Source organism: Scyliorhinus torazame, chromosome 12, assembly GCF_047496885.1.
Source record: "Scyliorhinus torazame isolate Kashiwa2021f chromosome 12, sScyTor2.1, whole genome shotgun sequence".
Classification (NCBI taxonomy): Eukaryota; Metazoa; Chordata; class Chondrichthyes; order Carcharhiniformes; family Scyliorhinidae; genus Scyliorhinus; species Scyliorhinus torazame.
The window spans coordinates 50,849,466-50,869,768 of NC_092718.1; the positions used below are offsets into that span (position 1 = coordinate 50,849,466).

The 20,303-nt window shown below is 51.8% G+C and overlaps 1 long non-coding RNA gene across 1 annotated transcript in view; it reads right to left on the reverse strand.

Annotated features, from left to right (window-relative positions):
* LOC140387175 (uncharacterized) overlaps positions 1-20,303 on the reverse strand; it is a 169,073-nt gene that overhangs the window by 73,974 nt on the left and 74,796 nt on the right. The gene's annotated exons all lie outside the window — the stretch shown is intronic.

Sequence of the window (20,303 nt, forward strand, 5' to 3'; positions counted from 1 at the left end):
GTCGATGAAAGTCTTTTCTCCTTTGCAATCCAAATGTGGTTGACTCTTAGCTGATTTCGGAAATAGCTCAGACTCTGTTAAGTCCAGGACAACTAGGAGATGGACAATAAACAGTGGCCTTGCCAGAGATTCACATCACAGGAGATTGGAAAGAAACTCAGAGCCGTATGATGTGAAAAGAATGTCAGGCAGCAATACGAGATTATCTTTTGGCGCTAACGTAAAGTGAAGGAATCTTTCTTTGGCATCAGGTTGTGCTGCACTATAAGCTTTTGATCTGACAGTGGGTGTCCATAATAGGAAGTGCTCCATTTCCCTGGTTAATTTCCCTCAATTTGACAAACGCGACAGTTGGCTATATTTAGCTCGATTGTAAGAAATGGCAAGTTTGTAAAACAATTTTCGTTAAGCGTTTGTAGTATTTCCTGTTCACCAGTTAGGTAAACAATAACCGCAACGTTTATTTACATAAAACTACAATGCAAAGGCTTTCAGCCTCGTGGCTGCAAGTCAGCTTCCAGGATCGAACTGATACAGAAACCTGCGCCAGGGTGACCCCCTCCCCCCACCCTGGTAACGTGACCCTCTCAACAGATCACCCCATAAAGGGGACAAATAACACATCCCTCCCTCTCGGAGTTATTTCATACATCAATAATAATTATGTTACTTGATCCCAATAATTAGAACTTTTAATACATGAATTGAGTCTTTCAGTCCATCAATTAAGTCCATCAATTGAGTCTATCAGGTGGTTTCAGGTTTCTAGTGGAGCGGCGTAACTCCTCTGTTGCGGTGAGTCCATTGGGTGCTTCCTGCAGAAACCACCATTCCCGGCATCTCCTTAGGTAGCGAGGAGCTTCATCCTTTTCCATGGGGAGAATAGATTTGCCTGTCACAGGTTTGCTCGGTACTTCACTGCTTGGATAGTCAACACCGTTTCCTGCTTCCAACATGGTTTCAGGTGGCAGTCCGTGATGCTGGGACAACTCTCGCCCTCGTAAATAGTCCCTATGCTCCTGGATGATTCTTCTTTGTACATCCATTTCAAAAGACAATGGTCTCGTTTTTGATACAACAGCTCCTGGGTCCCAACTCGAGCTGCTTTCAAAATTTCTGACAGAGACGACTTTCTCTACTGAAATTGATCTTGTCTATTTGTCTGAATCATGATTTTCCTTCTGACTGCACTGACTGACCCCTACACTGTCCAGTAAATGTGGAAACGCCAGGCTTACTGGTCCTAAGATGCCGGCCCATCAACCTCTCAGCTGGCAGCACTTCCATTGTAGAGTGTCCAGCTGCTCTATAGCCCCAAAGAAATTGTGAGATTCTGGTCTCCATGGTCATCTCTGACTGCTTCTTGAATGTTTGGACTACTCGTCCAGCCAGTCCTTTGGATGATGTGTGGTAAGGTGCAGTCCTGATGTCCTTGATACCATTTAAGGAGGCAAAAGTTTGCAATTCAGTACTCGCGAAAGCTGTTCCATTATCCAACATTATTATTATGGGTATCCCTAGGGTCAAAAAACACTCAGGCAATTTCTCACTTGTGGTGTGTGATGTCATAGACTTTCTTTCAAGCGCTTCCATCCACTTTTAATGGACATCAACAAGGAGCAAAAACAATGTGCCCAAGAATGGTCCCACATAAACAACATGAATATGTACCCATGGCTGGCCTGGCCATTCTGAAAGGTGCAGTGGGGCTGTAGTAGGCAACCTTTGTTGCATTTGGCACTGTTCACAACACTTCACAAGGTACTCAATGTCAGCATCGATGCCAGATCACCACACATAACTCCTGGCAAGCATCTTCATTTTAGATGTACCTGGATGGGCACTGTGCTATTTGATCTGGAGCAACTCTCTTCCTGGTACTGGGACGACTACTCTGGCTCCCCAAAGTATGATACCATCTTTGCAACTTAATTCATCCTTTTGTATTTCGTATGGTTTAATCTCATCAGAAACTGGCCCACTAGCCCAACCTCTTAGTATCCTATGCCTCACTTTGGACAACTGCAGATGCCTGCTTAGATAAACTGGTAATGTGTCCAAGAAATTTAACAGCATAACCATTTCCTGCGGTATTGGGGGGAGCTGCTGCACTCTCTGCTAAAGGCAGGCAACTAAGCACATCCGTATTCGCGATATGTGTTCCAGGCCGATGCTTGAATATATATTCATAGTCAGACAGAATTAATGCCCACTGCTGAATTCTTGCCAATGTGATTGACGGAATAGTCTTATCCCCTTTGAAAAGACCCAAGAGTGGTTTGTGGTCTGTAACAATGCTAAAGTGCCTCCCATGTACATACTGGTGGAACGCCTTTACCCCATATACTTTTGACATGCTTTCTTTTTCAATCTGAGAGTAGCCTTATTTGGCCTCTGAGAGGGTTCTCGAGAAATACCCTATCGGTCTTTCAGGTCAGTCATCCTGGCCGCCGCCGGCTGCCATGTTCTCCGGCGCCATTTTTCAGGCGGGTTCACGCCACGCCGGACAGGGGCCATTGGCAGCGGGCCCCCGGCAATTCTCCGGACCCCGATGGGCTGAGCGTCCGTCCGTTTTTGGCCAGTCCCGCAGGCGTGAATCACTCAGCTCACGTACTGGCGGGACCTGGCAGTTAAGTAGGCTGGGGCGGCGCCACCTCCTCTGGCGTCCACCTCGCCCCTGAGAAAGTGGAGGTAAGTGGAGAATTCCTCATCTTGAGGGCCCTTTGATGCCGGAGTGGTTAGCGCTGGTTTCCCCGCCAGCGTGGGGACTTAGTCCCCGGAAAGGAAAATCAGGGCCCAGATTCCCACCCTGGTTGGTGGACCACGCCATTTTGCGTGCTCTGAATCTCCTGTATCTCCCTTCTCAGGGCTCTCCATCGCCAATGTTAACTCCAGTACTTTATTAAAATTTATATCTGTCTCTGCTCGTAGCATCCTGTGGTGGTCTTGTTATTTAACTCGCAGACTAAACGGTACCGCAGCATTTAGTTGAGAATGGCTCCAAAGTTGAAGTGCTCTACGATCTATCTCAACTGCGTAATATAAGTTGCAAAAGTTTCCCGAGAGGCTCTCCCGGTTGAGTTAAGCTTAAATCACTGCGATATTACCGATGACTTTGGGTGGTATTGTTGCTAACTTTTGGTTGGCTCTTAATTCGTAATTTGCTCTGTTTGTTTAACCTTTGCTCTAGAGTCGCCAGGTATCTTTATGATACTGCCACGAGGTTCAAGTTCAAGTACTGATCAATAACTCAACACACCAATTAGTAAGATTCAAATCAAAACACATTTATTATATAAAGTAAGTCACTACTTATGCATATAACTCTACTTTCTAGACTTTTTCTATCACTAAAAGGCCTATACTTAGCTTCGGAATTGACCCACCAGGTCAGGGGAACAAATGGCCTTTCGTTCGATCTGACTCTGCAGGATTCAAAAGATGGTATGGACTGGTAGCTAGGAGCGCCTATCTCGTAGCGAGCGTTGACTGGAGACTTACTTGGTTGATGTGGCCGCTTGGGCAGTTCACTCTCAGGGGTTGATTCGCGTTGTTGAGTGACCCTGCCAAGAAGGACGATTTGAACTTGGGGGCTTTACTTTATAGTCCCCAGGGGCTTCCCGCCCTTCGGGGCGGACCCCGTACCTGGTTCCAAATGATTGGACTGTGTTCCGATCATTTGGATCTATTTTCTCCATACTGGAGTTGTCCCCTGATCGCTGGGTGGTCCCTAAACGTCCGTTGGCCTTCCTTTGCCTTGGCTCCTGCTGGCGCCAAGGAGTCTGGCTTGGCTTTATTCACCTTAAGTGTTGCGATTGTGCCTTGGAATCGCTCATTACTATGCAGATGGCTGCTGGTTTCAGTGCTGTCTGGTTTTTGCAGGTTTCAGTACACATGGGGCGGGATTCTCCGCAAACGGCACGATGTCTGCTACCCGGCACCAAAAACGGCGCGGATCAGTCCGACGTCAGGCCGCCCCAAAGGTGGGGGATTCTCCGCACCATTAGGGGCCAAGCCCTCACCTTGAGGGGCTAGGTCTGCGCCGGAACGGTTTCCGCTCCACCGGCGGGCGGGGAAGGCCTTTGGCCCCAGGACCCTGGAGCCTGCCCACGCCGCCTTGTCCTGCCATTCAAAAGGTGGTCTAATCCACACTGGCTGGCGAGGGTTGACAGCGGCGGGACTTCGACCCATTTCAGGCCGGAAAATCGCCAGGGGTGGGCCCGCCGACCGGCTCAATTCCCGCCGACCGGCGCGGCGCGATTCCCGCCCCCGCCAAATCTCTGGTGGCGGAGAATTTGGGACACGGCGGGGGCGGGATTCACGCCAGCCGCCGGCGATTCTCCGACCCGGTGGGGGGTCGGAGAATCGCGCCCATGATTTCTGCACTTGCTAGTCTTTGCCTGTGTTGGCTGAATTTCCCTTCAGTCTTTGCGGTTCTCCATTTTAAGTCGGGAAGTGGCCAACCCAGGTGGCTACAGTATGTGTTTTCACCAATTCAACAATCTTAGTGAATGACATGGAATTGGGAGCATTTGGGGATGTGAGGCTGTGTATTAAATAATAGGCCTGGGTCCTATTCGTGCTCCGAAGGATTGCTTTATCTTCGCCTCCTCCTCTATTTCATTAACCAAAATAAAGTAGTTCAAACGTTCAATGTATTGTGCTAATCCTCCACAGAGGCATCAAAAAGATCTATCTTCTGGATAAGGGCATATCTGTAAACACTCTTCTGTTTCACAAATAAACTGAAGTTTAACAAGATTCGATACTCTTTTATCCTCATTGCCAATGTAATATTGCCTGTTCACCAGCTAGGTAAATAACAACTGCAATGTTTAATAATAATAATAAACGCTTATTGTCACAAGTAGGCTTCAATGAAGTTACTGTGAAAAGCCCCTAGTCGCCAAATTCCGGAGCCTGTTAGGGGAGGCCGGTACAGGAATTGAACCTGTGCTGCTGCCTTGTTCTGCATTACAAGCCAGCTGTTTAGCCCACTGTGCTGAACCAACGCCTGCATATCGTTACAATGCAGAGGCTTGCAGTCTTGTTGTGGCTGTGTATCAGCTGCCAAGGTCAAACTGATACAGAAACCCGAGCTTGCCACGGTGAAACTCCATTCTGGTCCCTGATTGGATAGCCTGGTCACATGACCCTCTCGCCAGATCATCCCATAAAGGGGTTATACACCACTGTGATATTCTGAGCATTCACCTTTGCTGACCTATCATCTCTCCGTGTACTTCTCGTGTCGACGAGTTTGTGAAGATTGCAAAGTTGCACTCTTTTGCGTATTCCCAGCACATTTCTGGTATTTATGAGTTTGTTAGAGATGAGGGTTGGCTGGACGGCTGGTTTGTGATGCGTAGCAATGCCAACAGCGTGGGTTCAATTCCGTACCAGCTGCGGTTATCCATCTTAACCTTGCCTCTTGCCTGAGGCGTGGTGACCCTCAGGTTAAATCACCACCAGTCAGCTCACTCTCAAAAGGGAAGAGCAGCCTATGGTCCTCAGGGACTATGCCATCTCTGAAAAAAGAAAGTCGCCAAAGATAAAATCGTCAAGAGCACATTACTGCAAACGGTGCAAATCACCAAATTATTTATAGAAGGACAATTTTATGATTTTACTGCCCCAGCATTTGGAGAAACATTTACCCGCAGTAACTCTTCAACTTGTGTTTTCTACATACGAGAGAGATGGGATTTTACTTGAGAGCATGTATATTTTTCTCAAGCAAGAGGAAAAGGTCCTGAGGAATGCATGTTTTCCCAGATGTGCATTATCCTGTATTTTTCTTGGAAGGACCAGATATTCCTCTATTCCAGAAAAAAATACATCTACTTTTAACTCGCTTTCCTGAGCAGGACAGATTCTTTTCAACATCAAACACACACAGTGCTCAGTGAGAAGGACTAAGCATTTATCCAGTGTGCCACTGAAAATCCCAAACAGGGATCATTGTATTTATCCAGTATCCATGCAGGATATTTGTTGCAAATAGCCCTTAGTGACGCAGCCTGCTACATATGGGTTTATATCCTGCACAGGTCAGAGCTCAGGAAGCTGGGTTGTTTGGTTGTACACTGCCTGTGCTCAGATTCCTAGTACTATGCTGACCTGTCATGCTGGCAGCATTGAACCACTGCTATTAAATCAATATTGAAATGTTAATGGGTAATGAGTAATAGCTGTATCATAAAGAATGGCCGTATTTATTCCAGATTCAGGAGATGTGGAAGAGAGAAAATACTTTATATCTTCTGGGGGCTTTTTTTTCATGTAAAAATACCGATAAAAAAATATTTCATATCAAATGTCAGAGGAGAAATTGGAAATAGCTATTACCAGTGGTCAGTGAGTTGGTAACTGGAGAGCATACATGTAAAACATTACCAACTGAATGAATAGAGGGGTTTAGAGATTTTGTTTTACATGTAGCGTTACATGTAGGACTTCAAATACGCCAACAAAACCAAACTCTGATTTTAAGAGGGAGATGGATCAATATTTGAGAAAGAGAAATGTAAATGGGTTTGGGATAAGGGTATGAAGATGAGACTAGGGGCATAGTTATTCCAGATTGCAGACACAGGTACAGTAGTGTTACGGGCCAGGGTTTAGAGAACCCCAAAATGTATCATGGAGTTCCCCATACCGACAACTTTTAATAGATTGTGGTATGGGAAGACAACGGCCCACTCTACAGGTGTGGTACAGCAGAAATGGAAAATTATTTTTTAAAGCAAAACAATGTTTATTCTATGAACTCAAATTTAACCTTTTTAAAACATACAGTGAACATCTCAGCAACCATTAATTCAAATACAATCTCCAAAGACTACAACACAAAGTAAACCTTTAAGCTTTCCTTTTTAACATCCATACGACTGTAAAACAAAACATTTATCAGAAGCACATCAGGTTAAAGTCACCACTGAAAACATTTATAATTTTGAATTGACCAAATGATCGAGAGATAGTCTTTTGATGGCAGAGAGATCAACAGTACACCTGCTCTGTCTGGCTTCAGCTCCAACACTGAAAACGAAACTAAAACACACCCTGCAGCAAACAGCCTTAAACAAAAGTAAAAAGCTGACAGACAGCCCAGCTCCACCCACTCTCTGACATCACTACAGTAATAAACACCCATTTCTTAAGGGTACTCTCACTACAGATATTTATATACACACCCATTTATAAACACCCATTTCTTAAAGGTACTCTCACATGACAGTAGGCAGAATGGCCTTTTTCAATGCAACAAGATTTTGATTCAACAATTTGGCAAACTCTAATCATCATTTTCAATATATTGAGCGTGATTTACCAGCTGCATCCCACCGGAATGGGGATGGGACGCGGCCGATAGATCCCGTTAGAGGCCTCTTCCAGGATTCCCGATGGCTGTTACCCCTGTAGCCACCTAAAATGGCTGATTCCCGATTAGAATGGTCAAACCCCGATCTAAAATCGCGAACGGAAGAGGCTGATGGGAAAATCAGCCAACAGGACTCAAACGGACAGCTGCAGGTAAAACAGTGTATTCGCCTCTGGGGAAGTCAGCCCAGACCGATACCTGCAGCCATCAACATCACAACAACCCAGCCATCTGCATAGTAATCAGCCATCCCTGGGAACAATTGCTACAAATTAGCAATTGAAAGCCGACCCAGACCTTTCGGCGCCAGCAGGGGCTGACACAAAGGAAGGTAAACGACCACCCCCCGATCAAGGAATCGCCCCATTATTGGAGCATATCGAACCAAGTGATTGGGACCAAGTCCAATCACTTGGAAGTCCCAAGTGATTGGGACCAAGTCCAATCACTTGGAACCAGGTACGAAGTCCGCCCTGAGAGGCGGGAAGCCCCTGGGGACTATAAGAATAGGGGCCAAGTTCAACTCGACCCTTCTCTTCCTGCTCACAACCTTCGAGACCCTTCCACAAAGAAAACCGCAAGTCTTACTCCAGCGATCGCTACCAGATAGGTGCTCCTGACTATCGACTTGTACCAGCCTTTGAATCCCGCAGGCTCAGAACCAATTCGAAAGACCATTCGTTTCCCTGACCTGGTGGGCCATTTCCAAAGTTAAGTATTGGCTTTTAGTGGTAGGTAGTAGTCTAGAAGTAGGATTATTGTTTAAGTATTAATTGCTGTATATAATAAATGAGCGTTGATTTAACTCTTACTAAGCGGTGTGTTGCATTATTAATCATTACTTGGACTTGAACCACGTGGCAGTATCAGAAAGATACCTGGCGACTCATGAGCAAAGGTGACAGAATAAGAATAAAGTAAACTAAGGCTAAAACGAGCAACACCCCTCACGAGGTCTTGTGAGGCGCCGTGATCTGAATCCCACCCACAATGGGCGGGACCCTGACTTGCAGAGTTAAGTGAACTTAAAAACTTACTTATCTCGATTGACGCCAGATTTAACCGGCTCCCGGGATCTACTGGTCTCGCCGATGAGATCGAGCCAGGCGCTGTTTAGCACTGGTCCCCACAAACGGGGACCAGGCAGAAGAGCACTTGGAGGGGTCTCCCAGGTGATCGAAAACCCCTGGGTGATTAGTATCTGGGCAGGTGGCACAGTGGCACTGCTGATGCCACTCAGGCTTCTTGGCAGTGTTAGTCTGGCACTCTGGCAGTGCCACCTGGGTACTACACCAGCCTGGCTCAGATGGAATTCCCAGGCTGGCAGTGCCAAGGTGCCCACGTGGCATTTTGTCCGCACTGAGGGTTGGACCCAGGGGTGCCCTGTCCATTTGAGATCATAGAGATTGGGTGCGGGGGGCTCAAGAACCACCACCACCACCCCACCCCCCCAGCAGGTGAATTAGGGCGCTGCGAGGGTCCGGGGTTCAAGAGATCAGGCACCATTTTAAAATGGCAGAGCTCCTCAGTGCAGGAAATGCAACTGAGTTCTGCTAAGCCCCAAAGAAAACAGAGCACCATTAGATACCGGGATCATTCCTGGTGCTACAAGTGTCAGGAACGACCCCACTAATCCCACCCAAAACGGACTCTGCTTTCTTTTCGTTAGATCGCGCACACCATCTACATTGTTGCCTACAACAGTTAAAGATATTTGAGTTGAAGTATTGCGGTGTGGTATTAGCATATTGCTGTACCTGAGTAACCAATCAAATTGGTATGCTAATAACTAGCTATGTGTTTATTTATAGGGGTGGGATTCTCCGAGCCTCTGCGCTGAAATCGCGTTTGGCGCGGGGGCAGAGAATGGGCATTCGCACGGGAATCGTAATGGGCGCTGCTGAAGCGATTCTCCGGTCCCTGGAGAATCGTCGGAATCGCGCGCGCGCGGTCTACGTGGTGCGGGTAGGTGGGCCATTGACAGAGGCATCCTCCCCCGTAATTCTCCAAGTGTAACTGGCCGAGTTCCCGACGGCATGGTTCTAACCACTTATCGGCCGTCAGGAACCTCGGGTAGCGCTGCAGACTCATTCCGCGGCCGCCCTGGCAGGGGGATCCTTCAGTGGGGTGGGCCTCATGGATGGCCAGGGGCAAGTGATCGGGAGGAACCCAATTTCGGGGGGACCTATGTCTTGCATCAGGGTCTGCGGCCGCGGGGCGAGTCCACCATGTTGCATGGGGCAGCCGCCGCAGGCTGCCGCAGGCCACCACCGTGCGCATTCGCAGACTCCTGACCAGAAGTGCATAGCCCCGTATCGGCAGTCAGACCTGCGAGAAGCAATCCGGGTACTGCTAGCCCCCTGCAGGTTGGAGAATCACTCTGGGCTTTCTTATGACGTGGGGCCAAAGCCCTGTTTTTGGAGAATTCAGCCTCAGGGCCGGGATTCTCCCCCAACCGGCGGGCGGGCGGTAGCGGCGCCAAAGAGTGGCGTGAACCACTCCGGCGCAGGGCCGCCTGGATGTTGCGGAATCCTCCGCACTTCCGGGGGCTAGGCCGGCGCTGGAGTGGTTGGCACCACGCCAACCGCCGCCGAAGGGCCTCCGCCGGCTGACGCAAATTGGCCCACGCGCGTAACCGCTGGCTTTATTCCTGCGCATGCTCAGGGGGTTTCTTCTCCGCGCTGGCCATGGCGGAGCTTTACAGAGGCTGGCGCAGAGGGAAAGAGTGCCCCCACGACACAAGCCCACCCGCAGATCGGTGGACCCCGATCGGGGGCCAGGCAACCGTGGGGTCCCCCCCCGGGGCCGGATCCCCCCACGCCCTCCAAGTACTCCGCAAGCCACCCTCAGAGCCAGGTCCCGCCGGTATGGACCATGTCTAATCCATGCCAGCGGAACTGGCCAAAAACGGGCGGCCGATCGGCCAATCGGGGCCTGGAGAATCGCCGGGGGGCCACTGCCAACGGCCCCCGACCAGTACGACGTGATCCCCACCCCCGCCAAAAAAACGGTGCCGGAGAATTCGGCAGCTGGCGTCGGAGCGGCGGGACGGGATTCCCGCCGCCCCCCGGCGATTCTCCGACCCCGGCGGGGGGGGGGGGGGGGGGGGGGGGGGGGGTCGGATAATCCCGCCCCAGATGTCTGGAACACGTGGGTCAAATAATAAGAGAAGCATTGCAGGAGAAGTGTAATTGTTACAAAGTGCTTCGTCCCATCAGGGACCAGCTAGCATTGTATTCACAATATATAAGCGGCATACATTTCAGCCATGAACGCACTGTCGTCAGAAATTGCATATTCTCTTATCAAGCTGCTTGAATAATACATTGGTATTTGATTTAATGAAATCTTGAGCCGGATTCCCTGTCCAGTCCCGGCGCCGGGATTCTTCGGTCCCGCGAATGGGAGATTTGGCTGAGCGCCAAATTCTCCATCCTCGTTAGCAGCAGTAACGGGATGGACTCACAATGAAGAATCCCATATGTCCTTTCACTGCAGTTAGTCTGGTACAGTGCCTACCTGAAGTCACCCTCCCTGCTTATCTCAGCCATCTCATGCTGCAGAAATTGTCAACGGAGGCCAGAAGTGGCAGGAACCCTTGTACAATGAGTTAACTTCAGGGTTCTTTCATACACCATCCATCATCATGTTTGTTTGGCTGTGTTATCCATACAGCTCCCACTCTTTGAGTTGGACATTATGATTTCAGTTGGCAGGCCTCGTTCCAGACCGTTGAGCCTTGATTTTTATTTTCTTCTACTGCCGTGCTTTATTCATTTGGGTTGTGAACCGAAGATCTGGGCTGTGGCAGTATCTGCTGCGGGGCATACGGCGTCCAAGAAAAAAGTCCATTGATTTTCAGCGGGCCCGGAGGATCCTGGCAGGTGGGGTTAGAAAGTTGCCCCTCCCCCTCCCAACTCCATTCAGTTCAATTGTTAGCTCTTCCTTGCAGGGTGATACCACCGAGCCATGATTCACGTCGGGTCAATATTTCTTGCTTTACAAAGCGGCTTGAAACTAACTTCGAAAATAAGAACTTTTGGGCAGGATTCCCTGAACTGCGTGTTTCTCGGAAGCCCGCCATTTGCTGGTGGCGAGATTCTCAACTCCCGCCGTTTGTCAATGGGATTTCCCATTGACGCCACCCCCGCGCTGCGAGAAACCCGCGGGCTGTTTGATGTATCGCTCCAACAACAAATAAATACTTGTATTCATATAGTGTGCTTCACTGCCTGCTCAGTAATATTTGAACTGTTAGAGCGACATGGCAGCTAATTTGTACACAGCAAGATCCCACAAATGACAACGTGATCATCGCCAGACAATTTGTTCTTGGGCATGTTAGTTGAGGGATAAATATTGCTCAGGAGACCAGGGGAAATCACCCCAACTCTCTTCAAAACATGAGATATGTCCAGGCAGAAGGGCAGTGAAGATCTCAGCTCATCTTAAAGCTGGAATTTCAGACAATGCAGCACACCCTCATTACTGCTGTGCAGTTGAGATTTTGTACTTAGTGGAGACCTATCACCTGTAGCACTTTGACTCAGAGATGGACGTCCCACCTAGAGGTCCACAGTTCAAACTGTTGGATATAGCAATTTGTTTCATTAAATAATTTTTCCTTTGTCGCCACATCTGCTTGTTGGTTTTAGAATGTGCTGACATCTGCAGGAAGAATCCTGGAAATACATATTAGCGTTAAACAAAGACTGTACAGCACAGTGATTAGGCTTGATGATGTTATAATACAATGACTACACGGTTGCAGCCATTTTGTATTGAAACATTTTCTGCTGATTTGCCTCGTGACTTATTTTCAGATTTGCTCAAAATCCCCCAAATAGTCCCTCACAGAAGTCACTCGAGAATTCACTGCCGTTTGACACTGCATCATTTTACTAACAGAATGAATCAATAGAATGAACATGGGCTGGATTTTAATCACTGAGGTGGGCACCGGGAGTCAGGGGAAAATTAACATGAAGTTTGGAGAGCGGGATTCTCCGTTGACCGACAACAAAATCGGGAAACACGACTGAGAGGACAATCAGTTCCGATGTCAAAATTGCGGCGGGCTCAGATTTCACGCCATATCACAATTCTCCGTCGCCTCAACAGCGGCGTTGGTGCGTTCTGGAATGCACGTGTGGTAAACACAATTTGCATATCATTAGGGGGTCCCACCCGGTATTCCATGGGGCCGCTGCGATTTTCCGCCTCCGATTGGTGGAATTCCCTACGACGAGGTTCACTTTTGATTTTAAAAATCGTGAAACAGCCGTCGTGGCTGATGAGGGAGAGAGAGGGGGCGGGATTCTCCGACCCCTCGCCAGGTCTGAGAATCGGCGAGGGCTGGCGTGAATTCCGCCCCCGCCGGTAGCCGAATTCTCCGGCACCGGATATTCGGCGGGGGCGGGAATCGCGCTGCGCCGGTCGGCGCCCCCCACCCCCCGGCGATTCTCCGGCCCGCGATGGGCCGAAGTCCCGCTGCTGGAATGCCTGTCCCACCGGCGAGGATCAAACCACCTCTCTTACCCAGGTCCCAGGTTCGATTCCGGCTTGGGTCACTGTCTGTGCGGAGTCTGCACATCCTCCCCGTGTGTGCGTGGGTTTCCTCCGGGTGCTCCGGCTTCCTCCCACAGTCCGAAGATGTGCAGGTTAGGTGGATTGGCCATGCTAAATTGCCCTTAGTGTCCCAAATTGCCCTTAGTGTTGGATGGGGTTACTGGGTTATGGGGATAGGGTGGCGGTGTTGGGTAGGGTGCTCTTTCCAAGAGCCGGTGCAGACTCGATGGGCCGAATGGCCTTCTTCTGCACTGTAAATTCTATGATGATAATTACCGGCGGGACCTGGTGGCGCGGGCGGGCTCCGGGGTCCTGGGGGGTGTGGGGGACGATCTGGCCCCGGGGGATGCCCCCATGGTGGCCTGGTCCGCGATCAGGGCCCACCGGTCGGTGGGTGGGCCTGTGTCGTGGGGGCATTCTTTTCCCTCCGCCTCGGCCATAGCCTTCACCATGGCCGACGCAGAAGGGACACCCCCCCTGTGCATGTGCGGGTAATGATGTCAGCAGCCGCTGACACTCCCGCGCATGCACGGACTTGCACCGGCCAGCAGAGTCCTTTCAGTCACATCTGGCATGGCGCCAAAGGCCTTCCACGCCAGCCGGTGGAGCGGAAACCACTCCGGCGCAGGCCTAGCCCCTCAAGGCCCCTAAAGGTGCGGAGAAATCCGCACCGTTGGGGCGGCCCGACGCCGTAGTGGTTCCCGCCACTCCATCCTGCTGGGACCCCCTGCCCCGCCGGGTGGGGGAGAATCCCGCCCAGGATGGAGGACACGGAAGGCGCGACCGTGGGCTGCGGTGCTGACACTGGCCGGGCTGGCTGGCATGGGGAGGGGGAGGGCAGGCTGCCAGGGCCGGGTAGAGGTGTGACGGGAGAACGGGCCGTGTGGATGGGGTGACCCCACCGAGACTGGAGCAGTTTCAGGTATGACTGCCTTTGCCGCATCCTGCAAAGCAACTATCGTGCTGTGCACCCCATTATGGGGAATGGTGGTGCTTTAGCATGCTGAAGATGCAATTCAGGTGCCTGGACTGCCCTGGAAGGGTCCCTAAGTGTGAAGCTGAGAGGATTGCCCGCATCGTGGAGGCCTACAGCATCACACAGCAGAGGAGCGATGTGCTGTGGAGGAGAATGAAAGGCAGTCCTCATCCACAAGGAGGATGTGGGGGAGTGCGAGGATGGACAGGACATGAGACCCAGGCAGGCACAGGAGGCCGTACTACATGTGCACCAGAGCCAACGTGCGTGGGACGCTCTGATCATCTCCATGTTCACCTCCAGGCTCCAGGTGTGGGGGAGGACTGGCCAGGGGTATGGATCCCTCATCTCACCCCAACGCCCCCTCACTCCCCCATCCCCCCTCCCAGTCATCCCCTTGCCAGCAACTCCCCCACTACAGGGTGTGCGCACTTGTTTGGCAGCAACAGAGGGTCTGGTCCATGGGATGGACGATGATAACAACCCACTCTGTGATGAGCTCTGGTGGTCCACATCGTCTGACAATGTCTGGCTCCTTCCCATGATATCACTTCCCACCATCCTCCTGGGTCATCCCTGTGCGCGAGCTGGCCATTCCACCACACAGTCCTATCGGATCCCTGGGGTGGTGGTGGTGGAGACAGTCGGGGGGGAGAGGGGGGAACCCAGCCCACCCACAATGTCTGCCTACCCTCCCACCCACCCCTGCAACCCCTCCCGCCACCATGCCCCTCTCTGGCCTGCCCAGACCAGCCCACCCCTCACATTCATCTGACAAAGCACCAATGCAGGTTGTTACTGGGTTAACAGGTGTTTAATGTGCACACATATTACAGATGCGTGCCCCAGCCCCTATAACTACACTGTGTCCTGCACCCATGCCAACTTAACTGGTGTCTAACTTTCTGGCATTACAGGCCCAAAAGCTCCGTTTAGATGGATCCCTAGACGGTACATCAGGTGTGGAGGCGACATGCTGTGATTCCTGCCCTGCGACCTGGGCCCTTGTTCGCAGGTGTCTTCTGAGGTGACTGGAACTGGATGGGCCTGGCTGCTGCTCAGGTGTCCCTGGTGACATGCTGCCGCTCTGTTCTGCCCGCTGCCCATGTAATGCGCCAGGGCAGGGGGGGTGGGGAGGGGTCCGACATGCTACGGTGTTCTGGCACCTCCCCTGCGGGAGTCACCGGCCTGGGCCACATCACCTCCTCCTCCCTCAGTGTGCCCGATGACCCCTGGGTCTACTCCATGGGATGAGCGTGTGAGCGCAGCAATCCCCTGAGGCTCCCCCACCCCCTGCCGCTGCAAGTCCTGGAGGCACGCTCTGGTTTCGACTAGGGTCTGCATGATTGCGGCCTTGGAGCAAAGGGAGTGGACCATCGCCGTCTAGGACTGCGCCACATCACGCTGTGGCTGTGCCACAACCTTCTAGGTTTATGGCATATCAGCCATCTCTCTCTAGGACTGCGCCACCTTTCTCTAGGACTGCGTCACCTCTGCCTAGGACTGCGCCACCTCCCTCTGTCTCTGTGCCACATTGGCCAGCGCCTGGGCAATGCCGCCGATGTTCCCAGCCATGGCGTCCTGTGACTGGGCCACGTTCAGGAGCGCCACTGCAATTTCCAAGTGGCTGTGGCACATGGCTGCCTGTGTGATGGCAGCTATGTCCTGGGCCTTGGCCAGCGCCTGCACTTGGACATGCTGATCCATAGCCAAACCCCTTACCCCCAATGCCTCCACTTTGGACGCCACCCGGGTGGTGTTGGCCTGGTCGGCACCACCTCCTGCTCCTGCACGCGGTTGGACCCTCACATCAAGATACGGCCTTCTACCAATCCCTTGCCCCCTATAACAATGCATTGCACTTCCATGTCCATTGATTCACGATTCACCCCAAGAAACTAAATGAACGCTATCAGAACAGTCGGATGTGTAAAAAAGCTTTGAATAAGTAATTCATTCATTACCTATCATTATGTCACAAAAGTAATTTTGCTACATGTTAACAAAAGTCTGAATCAAAAGAATACATAATGAGGCACAGCTGAGAGCCCAGAAATCCATTTGACTTTTGGAATCACCTGAGCCACCGGAAAACACAGGGGATGATTTTGAGCCAACGTTAGAGGTCCAAGGGTTCGGTGACATGGGTGGAAAATCCGGAGAGAATCAAGAAGTGTCATTATTGCCAGTGAGATTGCGTTTCCCCATTTTCCCTGCCCCTAACCGGGGACGTCACTAGGTTCATACCCACAAAGGGCGAGAACTTCTTTTTAATGATTTTGCATGCTTTAGCCAGCCCCCCGTCACATGATCTCCCCTCACTGAATATTCAAACCTCGTCGATGTCACGTCATGTCAGCAAGGCTTAGAACAGGTTGTGAAAAACGGGATTCAGGCCAGAGGATCCCCCCAGGGGTGCAAAAGTAGGTCGAGCCCCCAGAGGGAGGGATATGCCCGGACAGTGCCTTGGCAATGCTCTATGACATCTACGCAGCACAGGCTGGCACTGCCACATTAACACAGCCAGGTTGGCACAGTGCTGACATAGCAATATCAACCTGGCAGTGCCAACCTGTGTCAAGGGCCAGTGTCAGGCTGGGCCCTCTGGGAAGTCCCATGCAAGGGGTTCCCCTTAGGTGTGTTGGGGAGAGCTGAGGCCTATGGGGTGGAAGAGTGCTCCCGAGACTGAGGTGGTGGTGGATTGGGGGATCTCCCAAATGCCTGCAAGGTGGGTGGGGTAAGAGGGGATCTCCAAATGCCTACGAAGAGGGGACTGTCCCACTGTTGGTATTGTGGGGGGGGGGGGGGGTAGGAAGAGCCATATTGCTTCTGCTGTGGTAGGGGGCAGGGGTAGCCCTCCATGCTTGTGAGGCAGGGGCCTAATGTTTACGGGAGGAGGGAGCCGTTCAGTTTCTGTGCTGATCTAAGCACTCTTAATAGATGTCACCCCGATCTCTGTGAAGCCTGCATTGCATGCTCCATGTGGTAGGGGCTGTTTAGCACAATCTTCCTCCCAATCTTCCAAAGATGTGCAGGCTAGGTGAATTGGCCATTCTACATTGCCCCAAAGGTTAGGTGGGGTTACAGGGATAGGGCGGGGGATTGGGCGTAGGTAGGTTATTTCTTTAGAGTGTTGGTGCAGATCGATAAGCTGAATGGCCTCTTTCTGCACTGTAGGGATTCATGAATACTTCTAATAGAATAATGGCCAGCTAATCTCGTCCCCTTTTACCATCTCACCTTGTACCCAAACACACACGAGATAGATGCATACAGAGGGAGGGGGAGGGATAAAACTAATAAGAGGATTAATAACAAGGACTCCTACATCAGACTCCTATTTATTGACTGCAGCTCTGCCTTCAACACCATAATCCCAGCCAAGCTCATATCAAAGCTCCAAAACCTAGGACTTGGCTCCTCACTCTGCAACTGGATCCTTGATTTCTGACCCACAGACCACAATCAGTAAGAATAAACAACAACACCTCCTCCAGAATAGTCCTCAATACCGGGGCCCCGCAAGGCTGCGTACTTAGCCCCCTACTATACTCCCTGTACACACACGACTGCGTGGCAAAATTTGGGTTCAACACCCTCTCCAAGTTTGCTGATGGTACAACCATAGTGGGCCGGATCTCGAATAATGACGAGGAGGGAGGTAGAGAACCTAGTGAGGTGGTGCAGCGCCAACAATCTACCTCTCAAGGCCAGCAAAACTAAAGAGTTGGGACTTCCGGTTGCGGCGATGACCAGCTAAGCCACACGTTCGGCGGCTCCAGCTCAAACGGACCTTTGGGCTCTTTTAAGAGCCCCAACGGGAAATTCTGTCGTGACGAAACCCAGTGTGGGGTGAGGCAACAGGGAGTCCCCCCCCCCGCCCCCCAGCGGAAAAGAAAAACATCGGCAGCGGCGGCCAGATCTCGGAGAATCCTCGAGGACAGCGGCAGAAGAAAGAAAGGAGCAAGATGGCGTCGGAGGGAGCCCAGGCGACATGGGGACCGGACCAAGACGAATTTTTAAGACGGTGTGTGAAGCTGCTTAAGAAGGAGGTGCTTGCCCCGATGCTACAGGCAATCGAGGGGTTTAAAGAGACACAAAAGGCCCAGGAGATAGAGCTCCATGTGGTGGAGCAGAAGGTAACGGACAACGAGGACAAGATCCTGGGCCTAGCGGTCAAAATGCAGACGCACGAGCCGTTCCATAGGAAGTGCACCGAAAGGATTGAAGTCCTGGAAAACAGATCAAGGAGAAAGAACATCCGGATCCTGGGTCTCCCCGAGGGAGTGGAAGGAGCTGACGGCGGGGCTTATGCGAGCATGATGCTACGCTCGCTAATGGGAGCTGAGGCCCCCTCGGGCCCCTTGGAGGTGGAAGGGGCCCACTGGGTCCCTGCGAGGAGACCAAAGGCTGGAGAACCACCTAGGGCGATGATCGTACGATTTCACCGCTTCAATGATAGAGAGGTGGTTCTGAGATGGGCCAAGAAGGTACGAAGTAGCAGATGGGAGAATGCGGTGATACGAGTGTATCAGGATTGGAGTGCGGAGGTGGCGAGAAGGAGGGCGAGTTTCAATGGAGCCAAGCTGCATAAGAAGAAAGTGAAGTTTGGGATGTTGCAGCCGGCGCGATTGTGGGTCACGCACCAGGACAGACATTACTATTTTGAAACGTCGGAAGAAGCATGGACCTTCATTCAAAAAGAGAAACTGGGCCAGAGCTGAGGGACTGATGTTGGAGGGGAAACGAAAATGCTGATGTATGGAGGTGTGAATTGGGGAGGGAGGGACACTGAGAAATGTGGGCGCCGGTGGGGGGGAAGAAGAGACACAGGCGGGGGATGGGGAATGGGAGCGGGGCGGTAGGGGGAGCTGCGCCATGGGGGGCGGGATGGCACTAGAAAGCGCGGGGTTTCTTTTTCTTTTCCCGCGCCAGAGTCATGATGGCGGGAAGATAGGCGCAAGGAGGATGGGAGTTCCTCACACGGGGGGGGTCAAGGAGAGAGCGGGAGAAGCCAGGGTCAGTTGAAGTCAGCTGACTTTCGGAAGCAATATGGGGGGAGTAACCATGCTAGATGGGGATCTAGCGGGGGGGAGGTGGGGGAAGGGGGGGAGGGGGGGGACAACTGGGTTGCTGCTGCGGAGATCGAAGGGGAGCTGGTAAGAGAAAAGGTGGTCGTGGCGGTAATGCGCCGCCTGAGGGACATGTGGGTGCGCGGAACCGGGACGTGGGACTGGCCCAGAGAGGCTGATGGCTAGTCAACAGGGGAGGGGGGACGGGAAGCCCCCCAGTCCGGCTGATCACGTGGAACGTGAGAGGTCTAAATGGGCCGATTAAGAGAGCCTGAGTGTTCGCGCACTTAAAGGGGCTGAAGGCAGATGTGGCCATGCTTCAAGAGACGCATCTGAAGGTGGCGGAGCAGGTTAGGTTAAGGAAAGGATGGGTGGGACAGGTGTTTCACTCAGGGCTGGACGCAAAGAATAGAGGGTGGCCATATTGGTGGGGAAACGGGTGTTGTTCGAGGCTAGGAATATTGTAGCGGACAGCGGGGGCAGATATGTGATGGTGAGTGGCAGACTGCAGGGAATGGAGGTCGTGCTGGTCAACGTATATGCCCCGAACTGGGATGATGCGGGATTTATGAAGCGGATGCTGGGACGCATCCCGGACCTGGAGGTAGGAAACCTGGTAATGGGGGGGGACTTCAACACCGTGCTAGACCCAGGGTTAGATAGATCTAGATCCAGGACCGGAAGAAGGCCGGCAGCGGCCAAGGTGCTTAGGGGGTTTATGGACCAAATGGGGGGAGTAGATCCGTGGAGATTTGCTAGGCCGCTGGCCAAAGAGTTCTCCTTTTTCTCCCACGTCCATAAGGTATACTCCCGGGTAGATTTCTTCGTTTTGGGAAGGTCACTGATTTTGAGGGTGGAAGGAACGAAGTACTTGGCCATAGCTGTTTCAGACCATGCCCCACATTGGGTGGATCTGGAACTAGGAGAGGAGAGGGAGCAGCATCCACTCTGGCGACTGGATGCGGGATTATTGGCGGATGAGGGAGTCTGCGGAAGAGTGCGGGGATGTATCGAAAGGTACCTGGAGGCCAACGATGATGGGGAGGTCCGGGTGGGGGTAGTATGGGAAGCGCTGAAGGCAGTGGTCAGGGGGGAGTTGATCTCCATCAGGGCTCACAAGGGGAAAACAGAGGCAAAAGAAAGGGAAAGATAACTGGGGGAGATTTTGAGTGTGGATAAAAAATATGCGGAGGCCCCGGACGAAGGACTATACAGGGAGAGGCGACGACTCCAGACGGAGTTCGACCTGCTGACCACAGGGAGGGCAGAGACACAGTGGAGGAAGGCACAGGGGATGAGATAT